Source organism: Schistocerca americana, chromosome 10 (genome assembly GCF_021461395.2).
Source record: "Schistocerca americana isolate TAMUIC-IGC-003095 chromosome 10, iqSchAmer2.1, whole genome shotgun sequence".
Classification (NCBI taxonomy): Eukaryota; Metazoa; Arthropoda; class Insecta; order Orthoptera; family Acrididae; genus Schistocerca; species Schistocerca americana.
Genome location: NC_060128.1, coordinates 197,126,640 through 197,139,487, shown reverse-complemented (window position 1 = coordinate 197,139,487; position 12,848 = coordinate 197,126,640). Strand labels below are relative to the sequence as shown.

At 43.4% G+C, this 12,848-nt stretch overlaps 1 protein-coding gene across 1 annotated transcript in view; it reads left to right on the top strand.

The window, feature by feature from the left end:
* Window positions 1–941: 941 nt before the first annotated feature.
* The window catches only part of LOC124552497 (angiotensin-converting enzyme-like), a 227,308-nt gene continuing 215,401 nt past the window's right edge, over window positions 942–12,848 (top strand). The window contains exon 1 of the mRNA XM_047126780.1: window positions 942–1,009. The gene's annotated coding sequence lies outside the window, so the exon portion shown is untranslated. The remainder of the gene's footprint in view (window positions 1,010–12,848) is intronic.

Below are 12,848 nucleotides of genomic sequence, written 5' to 3'. Positions count from 1 at the left end.
GGCGTCGAATGAGAAAGATCAGGTTGGGAAGAGGGATGGATGCACAGAGGTAACGGGTGCGTACAGGGACAGTGGTTATCCTTATTGTTGTTTCAGTAGATACGTGATTACGCGTCTCCTGAAGCTGGAGGTGTTGTTCAGTTCTATAAAATAATGAGCGAGCTTATTCCAGAGTCGGGTTCCTGCTACTGAGAAGGACTTCGAGAAGGCGGCTAAACAATGGAGTGGGACGGAAAGGATTTTGTTCTGATGGGAAGGGATGGTTCTTTCGTGATGCTCAGACAAGATCGTTGAAGTCTGGGAGAGATGTGAGGGACAGTATTCACTGGAAAGACGGTACCTGAAGCCAGAACTCTGCCCTTGTCTGCACGCACGATAGCTGTGCGTATGATGGTGAAATGTGATCAAAGGGTTGAACATCACATATATAACGTTCACAGGCATTCGTAACGAGTTCAGGCGCCGTGAACGTTCCTGAGAAAGGCCTTGCGGGATAACATCGCTGTAATCAGTAACTGGAAGTATAACTGTTTGTACAAGTTTTTCTTTTTCGGGTCAAGTGGGAATAGCTTTTTATAGTTTATATTGTTCAGTCTTTGCCATTGACTTTGCTGGACACTGTTAAGTAGGCGACGTAAGACCTAATCACCGGATTTGCAGTGAATTACTGTTCCTAGGAGTGTTTTTAGGGGAACTTTACGGGCGACCAGTCACTAGTTGCGTTCTTGGCTCTCGAACGTGAACGGCAGGCAAGGGGGGCCCATTACGGTGTATCCGGCGCCACGTCAGTTGAGGCGCTCAGCGATTAGCGAGGTGCGGCCGCGTTTCCACGGAGTGAGTGTGGGCGATAACAAGTGTGAGCGAGCGTAGCCAACGCCCCCACCTCCGGAGGCGCCGCCGCCGCCGCCGCCGGGCCCGGACGCTCAGTTGTCTTCGCGACGTCCGCGAGTGAGCACCGCGCGCCAGCTGACGTCACACCAGCCGCCTGCAGTCGCGGCCTCCCCCACAGGTAAGCGGCGTCCCCGTGCTACTCACTTCTCCCGGCTCGAACACCAGTTCACTCTTCCAATTGTATTTAGAAGCTCTGCGTGCCACTGTCACTTAGTTTCCCCACTATCGGAATATGAAAATGTACACAAGGTTCGTATACAAAATGCACGAAAAATTTGTAGGATTACAATACGCACACTTGGCGAAAGCAATATCTGGACAAACCTCGTAATCGTATTACTGAGCTGCGAAATCAAATGTCACGTGAGTAACATTCTTGAATTCAGCAACCTGTGCGGCAGGGTTGTATCCGGCCACTTGCCAGAAATATTGAAGCACGGGCTGCTACTCTGGAGCAGACAGCTGGTTGTCACTAACAGAATACATTTCCATTATGAAAATTCCATCTCGTAATTTAGTGTCGAAGTCACTGCAGAGAGTCCATTTAGTCTGTTATCTTTCTTGCATACATCTTATGCTGCCAGAAGAAATACAGAACCGAAGGCAGTACGTATTGCGTTGTTTTTGGTGGAATGATAGTGCATTCGACGTTTTTACTCGCAAATTAATAATTTACTATTATTGTGACCTTATCGGCACTCCAGGAACCACTAAGTAATATATACTTCTGGTTATGTGGGATTTTCTCATTAACATAATTCACGAAAAAGGAGTCTAAATGGTGGTTTCAAATTTTATCCGCTTGTGCTGCCCACCATATATATGTTTGGTGGAAGGTTGTCTACAACAGTGTTTTTAGTTTTCGTTCTGAAAGCTACTTTCCTGAAGACGAATATACAATTTTATCATAGAATCAATTATGTTAGGTGTCGACTCATTGCAAGTCGAACACCTGTTGTGTAATTATGAGTTGTATTGTGTGCAGACTCGACTCAGCTAACTATTCATCTTTCCTCTTTTTTAGGTAGTGGGACACCAGAAGGTAGTTCATAATTAAATCCACCTTGATTAGTGTTCCAAATGCACAGTGGCTGTATCTGGAAACTTGCAGTTTTCTAGTTTACTTCTTCGACAAAACGGGCCCCAGACTGGCGAATATCTTGGTCTTCCTGTACATCTCTCGCTGTGTCTACGACACATTCTCTATTCTTTCTTGAGACGTGCTATGAAAGGTGCACAACACTTAAACACTGTGTGGCCAATTCCTACTGCTTTTTGCTTTCCCTAAAATTTCAGGTGCCAGTAATGCACGCATTTTCCTTCATTCCTTGCCATATGAAATTGGGGTGGAAATGAAACTGCAAATGAAGTCCCATGCTTCTTGACAGAGTGTAGGGGAAAGATGCGGGAGACCCGCACCGCCGTAATAGGCAAGGACCCAGTGGAGGTGGCTTGCCATTGCCTTCCTCCCAGCGTAATGGGGATGAATGATGCCGATGAAGACGACACAACACCCAGTCATCTCGGGGTAGGTGAAAATCCCTAAACCCGCCGGGAATCGGACCCCATGCTCGGGAAGAGAGAACGCTACCGCGAGTGCGTTATTTTGACTCCAGTCCTCTCATTGCCTTGTTTCCTCGAAATGGATGCTCATTGCGTCTCTTTCTCTCCACATAAGGAAATATTAATGCTCGTTGTGCTTTTTATAGACGGAATAACGAGCTGTAGGTTGCAACTTTCCGTGGAGGTGTATGATAATCGACGTAAACACGTTCAAGACGTTCTTCTGAAAATTTTGTAGAAATACTAACACTACCGGATTTGTTTTCTGGTGAAGGTTCATAGCGACAATAACTGTTAGCTCCTCTCTGAGGTGTGCTGTTTCCCGCACTGCCACTAGTACTACAACCTTGAACACTATTAATCGCGTTATCGTCTATAAAATCATTTTCTTCGTCCACTATCCTATCCCACGTAACATGTTGAGCAGTCAAATGAATATTGAGACCGATTTCCAGATTTAAACGTGGTTATCGTGACCGTTTTTGAACTTCTGTAATATTTGTTAGCGACCATAGGGTCTTGGATGAAACAATTACACACTAATTAGCACAATACATTTTCTAATATGAAGAAGTAGTTACAGAAATTGTAGGTGGTCAAAGTTGGATTTGGGGACACATTGGCCGGCCTATACATCCACGACAGTCAGCAACCATTCTATCTGTGGTCAGTATTTCAAAAACACAACGAAACTTTGGTTGAAATGGCTCTGAGCACTATGGGACATCGGAGGTCATCGGTCCCCTAGATTTAGAACTACTTAAACCTAACTAACCTAAGGACATCACACACATCCATGCCGGAGGCAGGATTCGAACCTGCGACCGTAGTAATGAAACTTTGATCACCCAGAAAGAAATACATCGATCTAAAGCTTTCGCAAATGCTTTATTGAGCGTCATAAAAGGAAAAATCCCAGTATGGTACTCGACTTAAATAGTATGATCCATTATCAAAATTATAACAAAAGGTACTAGGATGGAGTGCCACACACATGGCTCCAAATTTAGTGTAATACAATACCTCAAATTTGAGCCGCTGGGTTAGCCGAGAGCGCTGACGCGCTGCTTCCTGGACTCGGGTAGGCGCGCAGGCCCCGGATCGAATCCGGCCAGCGGATTAACGACGAGGGCCGGTGTGCTGACCAACCTGGATGTGGTTTTTTAGGCGGTTTCCCACATCCCACTAAGTGAATACCGGGCTGGTCCCCACGTACCGCTTCAGTTACACGTCTCGCAGACATTTGAAAACGGTCGTACTATTTCATGGTATACACTATACACAGACAGACGGGGTGCACTAATTCCGTGCCGGTGGGGTATGGGGTGGCGGCAGGAAGGGCATCTGGCCGCTCCTTAAAATTAACCCTACCAAATCCATGCTTAACCCTGCCGATCCTCGTACGGTGCGGGACACTGGCCAAACAAACTTCATTCCCTGTTTCTGGAGGTGTCTGACATTATATGTTGTACCTGAATCACTGCCTAAACCGCGACAGCTTCCAATCTCCGCAATACGTGACTTACACTGGTTTTTCTTAGTTGTAGGCAAGTTAACAATCACAAATGAGCATTCGTTTACATATCTACGGTTAATGTATGTATTGCTCAGTTCCACACTGTCATTAGCATCAACACTGTTCAATAAACAGTGCATCTATAATCCTGGGGTAACTATGACCAGTGGTAAAAATAATGCTAAAACAGAGAAACCATGACCGCGGAAATCGTAATGTAGTGGAGATATATACATCTGGACAAATAAGTAATCAGTGGTCTGTTTTGAGAATTAATAGAGTAATATACACGATATAGTTGAAAACACCGATCCCTTTGCGATTAAATGACGTCGGTAGATTTTGCACAGCCAGATTTTAATACGCTTTTTAGTGCTCACTTGTAAGTCGCAACAGGTTCGTCAGCTTTCGTGCAAGAAAATCGGCACTATATTGCGCCACCTACCTTATATTGGTGAAGCTTTACTAAATACCCGACTGAAAACCAGCGGAGAGCTGTGAAAATATTGCTGTATGACTGGACAAGTAACCACGGCCATAAGCGTGTGTGTGGTTTACGGCGTTCTCCAAGTGTTGTGGTGTAGGAGACTCGTGGTCTCTGGTGGCTCGGTACGGAGTGGTACTGTAATTACGGTTTTTCGAACTGTTATAGCAGTTACCTTTCTTCTGGAAAAAATATCTTCACAACAGCGAAAAGCCCGTAAAATGGAATCACTTAAACATATCACAGGAAACACAGACTAACACGACAGTTCTCACACATATGCAGATGTGTTGTGAGGAGGTTGCGTTAACTCCGGGAACAGCCCAGAAGCGGACGGCGCGAACTTCCCCTCACTGTTTTGATGCGTATTGACAAGGTGTGTAGGGCACGACTAGGAATTGAACGTGTGTAAATAGGGAGACGCAACTGTCAAACGTTTTCGAGAAAATCGAGTTCGACAATTTCCCGCTTACCACTATGCTCTCTACAGTCGCTAATGTACAACGTGTCCGAAGCGGAGCGATTAAGCGCTGAGTTCCATAAGCGCAACGTCTTCGGATCGAATCTCGCTACCGCCAATTCTTCTTTTTGTCATTTGTCCACACCAGTATTCCGTCCTATGCTTCGATATGTGTGGTAGGTCGTGAAATTTGGTGAAACTCGTTATGAATGTAAAGCAAGCTTGTTTTGCAATTCACAATGGAAAAAAATGTGGACATGAAAAATATATACAAACATCTGCTGTATGCCGTGATAATTGTTTTCCATATTTCTACGATCAGTATCATCTCGATTCGTGCTGTGCTTAAGTTAGAACGATCGCATAGATAGTGTTGTGGGTAAAGCGAACCAAAGAGCAAGATTTATTGGCAGAACTCTGAGAAAATGCGTGAGGCCTACTAAAGAGACTGCTTACTCTACGCTTGTCCCCCTCTTCTGGAGTACTGGTGTGCGACCCGCGTCAGACATGATCGGCGGAGGACAGCTCGTTTTGTCCTATCGCAAATAGGCGAGAGAACGCCGCCAACATGAAACGTAAATTGGGGTGGCAATCACTAAAACACAGGCGTTTTTCATTGCGGCTTATTAAATTTCAATCACTAACTGTCTATTGAGGATGTGAAAATATTTAGTTGTCGCTCACCTAAATAGGCAGGAATGATTATAATAATAAAATAAGAGAAACCAGAGCTCGCACAGAAAGATTTAAGTGCACTACCAATCACTTGGCTGGGAATTGCTGAGTCGTCATGTAGATATAGCTTTAGAGGTAGATGTGCTGTATAGGCTACACATTGTACGTGTCACAAATGTAGCTACAATAACATAAGTAAAATCACTGCAGTGTTGTGACTGAAAAGTTCTCGTGTATTCTTTTTTCATTTCCAGTCTCTTTAATAAAAATTTTCCCCTTTTTTCGTGTTAAATATTCGAAAAATAGTAAATGAATAATTCGATATTTATAATTTTCACGGTTGGAATAAATCGGTTGTTATAACTAAGTGGGAATGAAAAGTAAACTACCGGCAGCGAGATTCGATCAGGAGACCCCGCGCATGCGAAACTAAGCGCCGACTCGCTCCACCGATGATTCCGTAAGCAGACGTACCCCTACCAAAGGTTACAGCACATACACATCTAAAACTTTCAAACTTCACTTTCTCAAAAACGGATGAATATTGCGTTATCCTATTTACACACCCCGTCAATATGAACCAAATCGGTGAGGGGAAGTAGGCACGGTCCCCTTGTCAACGAGTGTGATAGTGTTCCACTGTATTAACGAAATCGATTCGCGACGTGCATACCGGCCATCTCCTCACCAGTACGCAGAACAGGCGGCCGCTGATTAAGTGGAAACACCTGCTAAAGAGAAGTAATTCTGTATTGTTGTACACTTCCGCTAGAGGACGCGGTATTTGAGTTATTCAAGACAAGCGGACGAAAGTGACCTCCAGACGCCCCCCCCCCCCCCCCCCCGGCCCCACCCTCTGTACCCATCGGTCAGGATGTTCAGTATGAACAACTACGCCGACTGCTTCTTCTATTCGACCTTTTTTGACCTTCATAGAGTGTGCTATTATTGTTCCACCGGTGTACTCGTGCACTTACAAATTGTAAAATTTACATTTGTGTAAATTTTTACTTTACAATTTTGTGAATTTTAACAGAATAAAATTAACTATTAAATCGTTTTTACTACGAAAGTACTGCGCTTGTAAGGGCTAAATGTAGATCGAATTTTAAACGTAATTAGGCTTTGAATTACGTTTACAGAATTCTTTTTTCCTTCAATACCCTCACGGGGAAATTTAAAATTAATAATGTTAACGAAATAGCCTAATAAGCCGGCAGCGTAATAGCCCAGTCAACGGAGGCCAAACGAGATCGAAAATGAGAAATAATTCGTGAAGTACATTAGTAGGAGTGAGTGCCATGGACAACATACTAAACGCAATGACCGGAAGGGCTGACTGTGCGTGTGGGCGCGTTACAAAGTCGCTCTTGTACGTTTTTCTTGAATGTCTCGAAAATCGTGGCCTCTGACAAAAACTTATTTCAGGACAAAGTTAAACTATACTGAATTTCCTACAAAAAATGGATCTTACGTATTTTTTGTCTAGCACCGACAGGGACCGAGAGAATATGAAAACCTTGCGCGACGCGCACGAGCTTTAGCCAGAATGTAAACCTACCACAGGTGTCCCACTTCCAGTTGTTCGTCTCAACTTCCGATACGCCATTGCACTGCACTGTGAACCCTGTTCAGTCATTTTTCCCTCGCGCTGTTTGCGAACGGAATGGGAAAGAAAACTCATAATGTTGGCACGGTGTACTCTCTGTCATGCACCGTACAGTGACTTGTACATGTAAATATATGTTTCAGCACTTCATGTGCTATCTTCAGTGTGTTTTCGGTTTATTATTCCGTTCGAAAAATTATTGTGGTTTATAATACCCTGAGGAAATTCATAATTTTATAGGTCACAATAATTTTGCCGACAAACACATACCAATTAAAATAGTACATAAAGTTCTGAAACAAGTATGAATAAAGCAAAAATGTACATACTGCCCCTGAATAAGGTGGAATTCCTCTCCAACTTTTCGGTGTATCTGTGCAGTAACCAGGAAACCATTGCAATAGTGAAAACTCCGTTTTACACACACTTTATCACGAATATATCAGATTTTAGCTACATATACTAAAAACGTTAAGTATCCGCTACCGTCAGAAATGTTCAAGTATGGATCTATTTCGGAAATTCCTGATCTTTATTTGCGAATATTAGAATCCTCAGTTACTATCAGTCTATGCCAATATTCATTGTTTACCATATATTTCTTCTTCCCTCGGTCGGATAGTAAGGGGAAGTGGGGCAGATGGGGGTGGGTTAATAATTTTAGAGGGAAACGAAAGGTTGAACAGAAACTTGCGCAGGATGCAACAGCGTGGAGGGATCACTGTTGAGTCCGAACTCCAGACGGCAACAACAAACGTGTAAGGAAGATTTGAGTGAATTACCGAAAAATACGGTTTAGCGGGCAAAACGGATGCCGAGAGTGATTCTTGTCGTCATTTTGTTGACTCTCAAGAGAGACACACACGTCTGAGAACAACTGAATTAACCATAGACGTCACACGTTTCCTACAAATGGATAAATTTGAGTATTACCCAATGCTCGAAAAATTTTAACGTGTTTTTATTTAGCTATTTTTCTTTTTCACACATTAACGTCTTCAGATGTAGCACTAATACTACTTTATCATTACACCTTTTCGAATATATCTCGCCAGTTAAGGATCTACGTAGCATAGGCACTTTCAAGGAATTTCTTTTGACATAGACGAACTGTAGTGTCCACGTACCTTACCAACAAACGAAGCCCTGAAATTTCATTATATGATCAGTTCACATGCATGTTCGTATGAAGTGCTTGATTCTCAGTTAAGTGGTAATTTATTTTACCTGTAAAGGCTACTTAGTTCTTAAACTGACGAATTATTTGATGGAAATCGTGTAACCAGAGATAAATTGGTGGTATGTCCGAAAACGTTACGATGCGAGACTGTTGGGCAGAGAAACCTGTTAATCATACAGAGCTGATGGCTCTGCATGTTAGTGACAAAGGTCTAATATTTTTTATAGAACAGTTTATTTTTAAAAATTTAGACCAATTTCGCGTATTTTAATCCAATCTCAATTCTTGATCGTAAACGTACATCAATATTGGTTGCTATTTCGCTCTGTGAAGACCATTTTCAGAGATTTTGTATGATGGAAAAAATTACAAATATTATTAAATATGCTATGTAAACGACATAACGGGATATTTTTCTAGACAGTGCTTAGGTATCACACAGTTCCTAAAAAAGGTCCACAGAACACAAAAAAGTACCCTGACATAGATCTGAAGATTGCCATCAAAGACCGAAATCCATAGGAAACTGATGTACATTTCCGATCAAGTACTGAGACTGAAGAGAATTAAACTCAATATACGAGTAGATCGCGGTTTCTCCTCATAGCGATCATCTCTCTCCTCGTTGAATTTCACGGAGACTATCCGGGCGCTAGAGACTACACCGTTTATTACTGAAAAAGACGGCGTTCGCTTGAACAGGGCAGATGTATCTGACCCCGAATGCCAAACTGAATTTTTCGCCCATTCCTTCAGAAGAAACCCACTGCCATCGCGGTAGTGGGATTACGGTTCGGGTCATTCTTGAGACGGTATAATAAATGGAAATGTCGTGTGGCTAGGGCCTCCCGTCGGGTAGACCGTTCGCCTGGTGCAGGTCTTTCGATCTGACGCCACTTCAGCGACCTGCGCGTCGATGGGGATAAAATGATGACGATTAGGACAACACAACACCCAGTCCCTGAGCGGAGAAAATCTCCGACCCAGCCGGGAATCGAACTCGGGCCCTTAGGATTGACAGTCTGTCACGCTGACCACTCAGCTACCGGGGCGGACGTTGAGACGGTAGCTATCTAATACGAACGCGTGCACAGTATCCTGAAGTATGTTCTGCATCCGGAGAGATGGGCGCGTCGTTCCTTGCCTACGCGCCGAAAACATCCTTGGAGAAACATTTACACCGGCGCCTGCAGATGCTGCAACGTATCGGAAGGAACTGGGCGAAGCGTGGGTCCTGGGGTAAAGACTGAGACTGGAGGAGGTGAAAGTTGGCCGAGGAAAGCGAAAACCGTTACGGAGGCGAGAAGGAGGCGGCCGCGATTTTGTGACTGACGTCTACATCTGCATCTACATTTATACGTATACTCCGCAGGGCACATTAGGGTACTTCTGGTACAGTGGCTAATGGTGCGTAGGAAGACCAGCTGTCCTGTCAAACTTGTCTGGTTTTCTCATCGTGGTCATTTCGCGAGACGTGTGTGCAGGGACACTTGTTGGAACGTACGCTCTCTGTTCTTCAGCAGTAAACCTCTCCGTGGCGCACAGAGCCTCTCTTGTGGCGCCTGCCACTGCAGACTGCCGATCATCCGTAACGATCTAGCGCACTTCTTAAAACTATTATTTTTGTGTTTTTTGTTTTCTTGATTCATCAGTCTTCTGACAGATTTGTTGCGGCCCACCACCAATTCCTTTTCCGTGCCAAACTGATGATCTTAGAGCAGCACTTGCAACCTGTATCTTCAATTATTTGCTGGATGTATCCCAATCTCTGTCTTCCTCTACTATTTTTACGCTCTACAGCGCCCTCTAGTACCACGGAAGTTATTCGCTAATACCATGACAGATGTCCCTTCTTCCTGTCAGTGTTTTCCATATTCGCCGATTTTGCGCAAAACCTCCTCATTCCTTACCTTATCACTCCACCTAATTTGTAACATACCTCTGTTGCATCACATCTCAAATGCTTCGATTCTCTCCTGTTCCGCTTTTCCCACATTCCATGTTTCACTACCATAAAATTCTCAGAAATTCGTTCCTCAAATGAAGGCCTATGTTCGATGCCGGTAGTGCTGGCCTGCCTCCTTACTCCGTTTGTCACGAGTTATCTTGCTGCTATGGTAACAAAACTCCTTAACTTCGCATACTTCGCGATCTGTTGTTTACTTTCGCCGTATTATCATTTCTGCTGCTTCTCATTATTATTTTAGTCTTTTTTCCATTTACTCTCAGTTCATAGTCTGTACTCTTTAGACTGCTCATTCCGTTCAACAGACCCCGTAATTCTGTTCAGTTTCATTGAAGATAGTAATGTCGTCAGCGAATGTTATCACTGATATCCTTTCAATTCGAATTTCGATCCCACTCTAACGCTTACTGAACTAAATTATGAAGACATGCGTCTCTCTTCTTTGGATCCTCTCTGAATCTTCCATCAACCTGGTAAAGCTGAATATACTTAATACTGAAAATCATTCTAGGAAATGTTTATTAGCCCTTTCAGACCCGAATTTTTTCTGGAGGACGGAATGTTTATGTGGTAATGCTCTTAGGTGACGTTTTAACGATTTTAAATGCAAGATTTATACAAAAATGTGTACTCATTTTCAAAACATACTTTCTACATTTGGACCGCTACGGTCGCAGGTTCGAATCCTGCCTCGGGCATGGATGTGTGTGATGTCCTTAGGTTAGTTAGGTTTAATTAGTTCTAAGTTCTAGGCGACTGATGACCTCAGAAGTTGAGTCGCATAGTGCTCAGAGCCATTTGAACCATTTTTTTTCTACATTTGTTTTCGTTTTATGGACTAAAATAACTAATTACGAAATATTCTCTATTGTAATAAATAGTTAAATGATCATTCAAGGTCGGCCGCTGTGGAGTAGCGGTTTTAGGCGCTTCAGTCTGGAACCGCGCGACCGCTACAGTCACAGGTTCGAATCCTGCCTCGGGCATGGATGTGCGTGATATCCTTAGGTTAGTTAGATTTAAGTAGTTCTAAGTTCTAGGGGACTGATGACCTCAGATGTTAAGTCCCATAGTGCTCAGAGCCATTTGATCATTCAATAATTACCAAGCAAAATAACAATAGTCAATAATGCAGTGGGATATAACAGACCAACCACATCCGTATATTGTGGTGGTCACGGGCTGCTGATCACTGGTACATTTACTTGCTGATATTTTCATACTGATGCCCAACAGTTGGCAGCAGTTGCACATGATGAAGAGGTTGAACATTAACAAATATGTAGCTCCGGTTTCTATTGGGAAAAAATACTTCTGTTGCAGCTAAGACACATTAAAGTTAATGTACACAATTGTAACCAGAGGGCTTGATTTCATTTCTTTAGGATCTTTCGAATGAATCTGTCTGATTTCTGCTTTTCGTACAACTACTAGGAGTAGCACAAAATTTTAATTGCCACCTCGCAGAAAACAAATTTACGTAATTCATTTTTCATTTGTGTGTGTTAAAATTTATCGGTGAACTGAAGGTTCGTGTTTGCTGTCAGTCGTCGTTAGCTACGCTGTACGATGTTTCGACTGAGCACCTGCCACTCATTTTCAGGTGAGACATCAAAGACTAAAGAAGACATCCCGCAGTTTAGTAGCGCGCTGGCGTACTCCGCGCATGCGTTAAGGTCGAGATGGCAGCGCCCTCCGTGGAGGAATTGCAGAACAGAGCTGTCCTCTGGCTTACCGCTGTTCTGTCTTCTTCAGTTAGTGCAAGTCGTGGAGATGATGCGGTTCCACGCGTTACGCAGTTGGCAGGTGCAGTCACTGTCCATCAGACTTCCAGGCATGCCTATTTCCGCGGATTCTTAAACTGTAGCAATACCAACGCATTTTCAGTAGCGTGTATTATCTACGGGAAGGAAAAGGGAGGGGAGATACTTTACGCCCACCATGAAAAAAGTAAAAAAAAGCAAAATTATGTAATTAATGTTGACTCATATAGTATCTTTCGTTAAGTGTGATAGTTTTTGAACTTCGGAATAAAACCACTCAACTTATCAAAGTGTGCTTTATTTCGAAGCTTAGTTAAGTTCTTAACAAAATACCATTCGAATGTCCAAGATGGCTTTGAGCAGACTGGAGCACACGATGGCTCCTATTGCTGATCACTCTGTGTAACACTAATGGCTTTATGTCTCCAATTACCTGACGAGTGTTCACCTCCAAATGTTTCAAAATTTGTGGCTTTGATGTAACCCGAAAAAAAAGTCCGTGGGTGTTAAATGAGACGACAGTGGCGGCCTGTTCACAGATCCACGTCTCGAGATGATCTTGGTGGCCAAACTTCTCCCTCAGACAATCGAGTGTAACTTCGGCTGTAGCGCCACTGCGCTAGAACCATATGGTTTCATTATCTGCGGTCTGAAGTTCTGAGCACAGAAATGCAACGTGTATGTGTAGTGTGGCGGTTCTTACCTCACCATGTCGGAAGAGATGAGGTCCATTCACGCAGC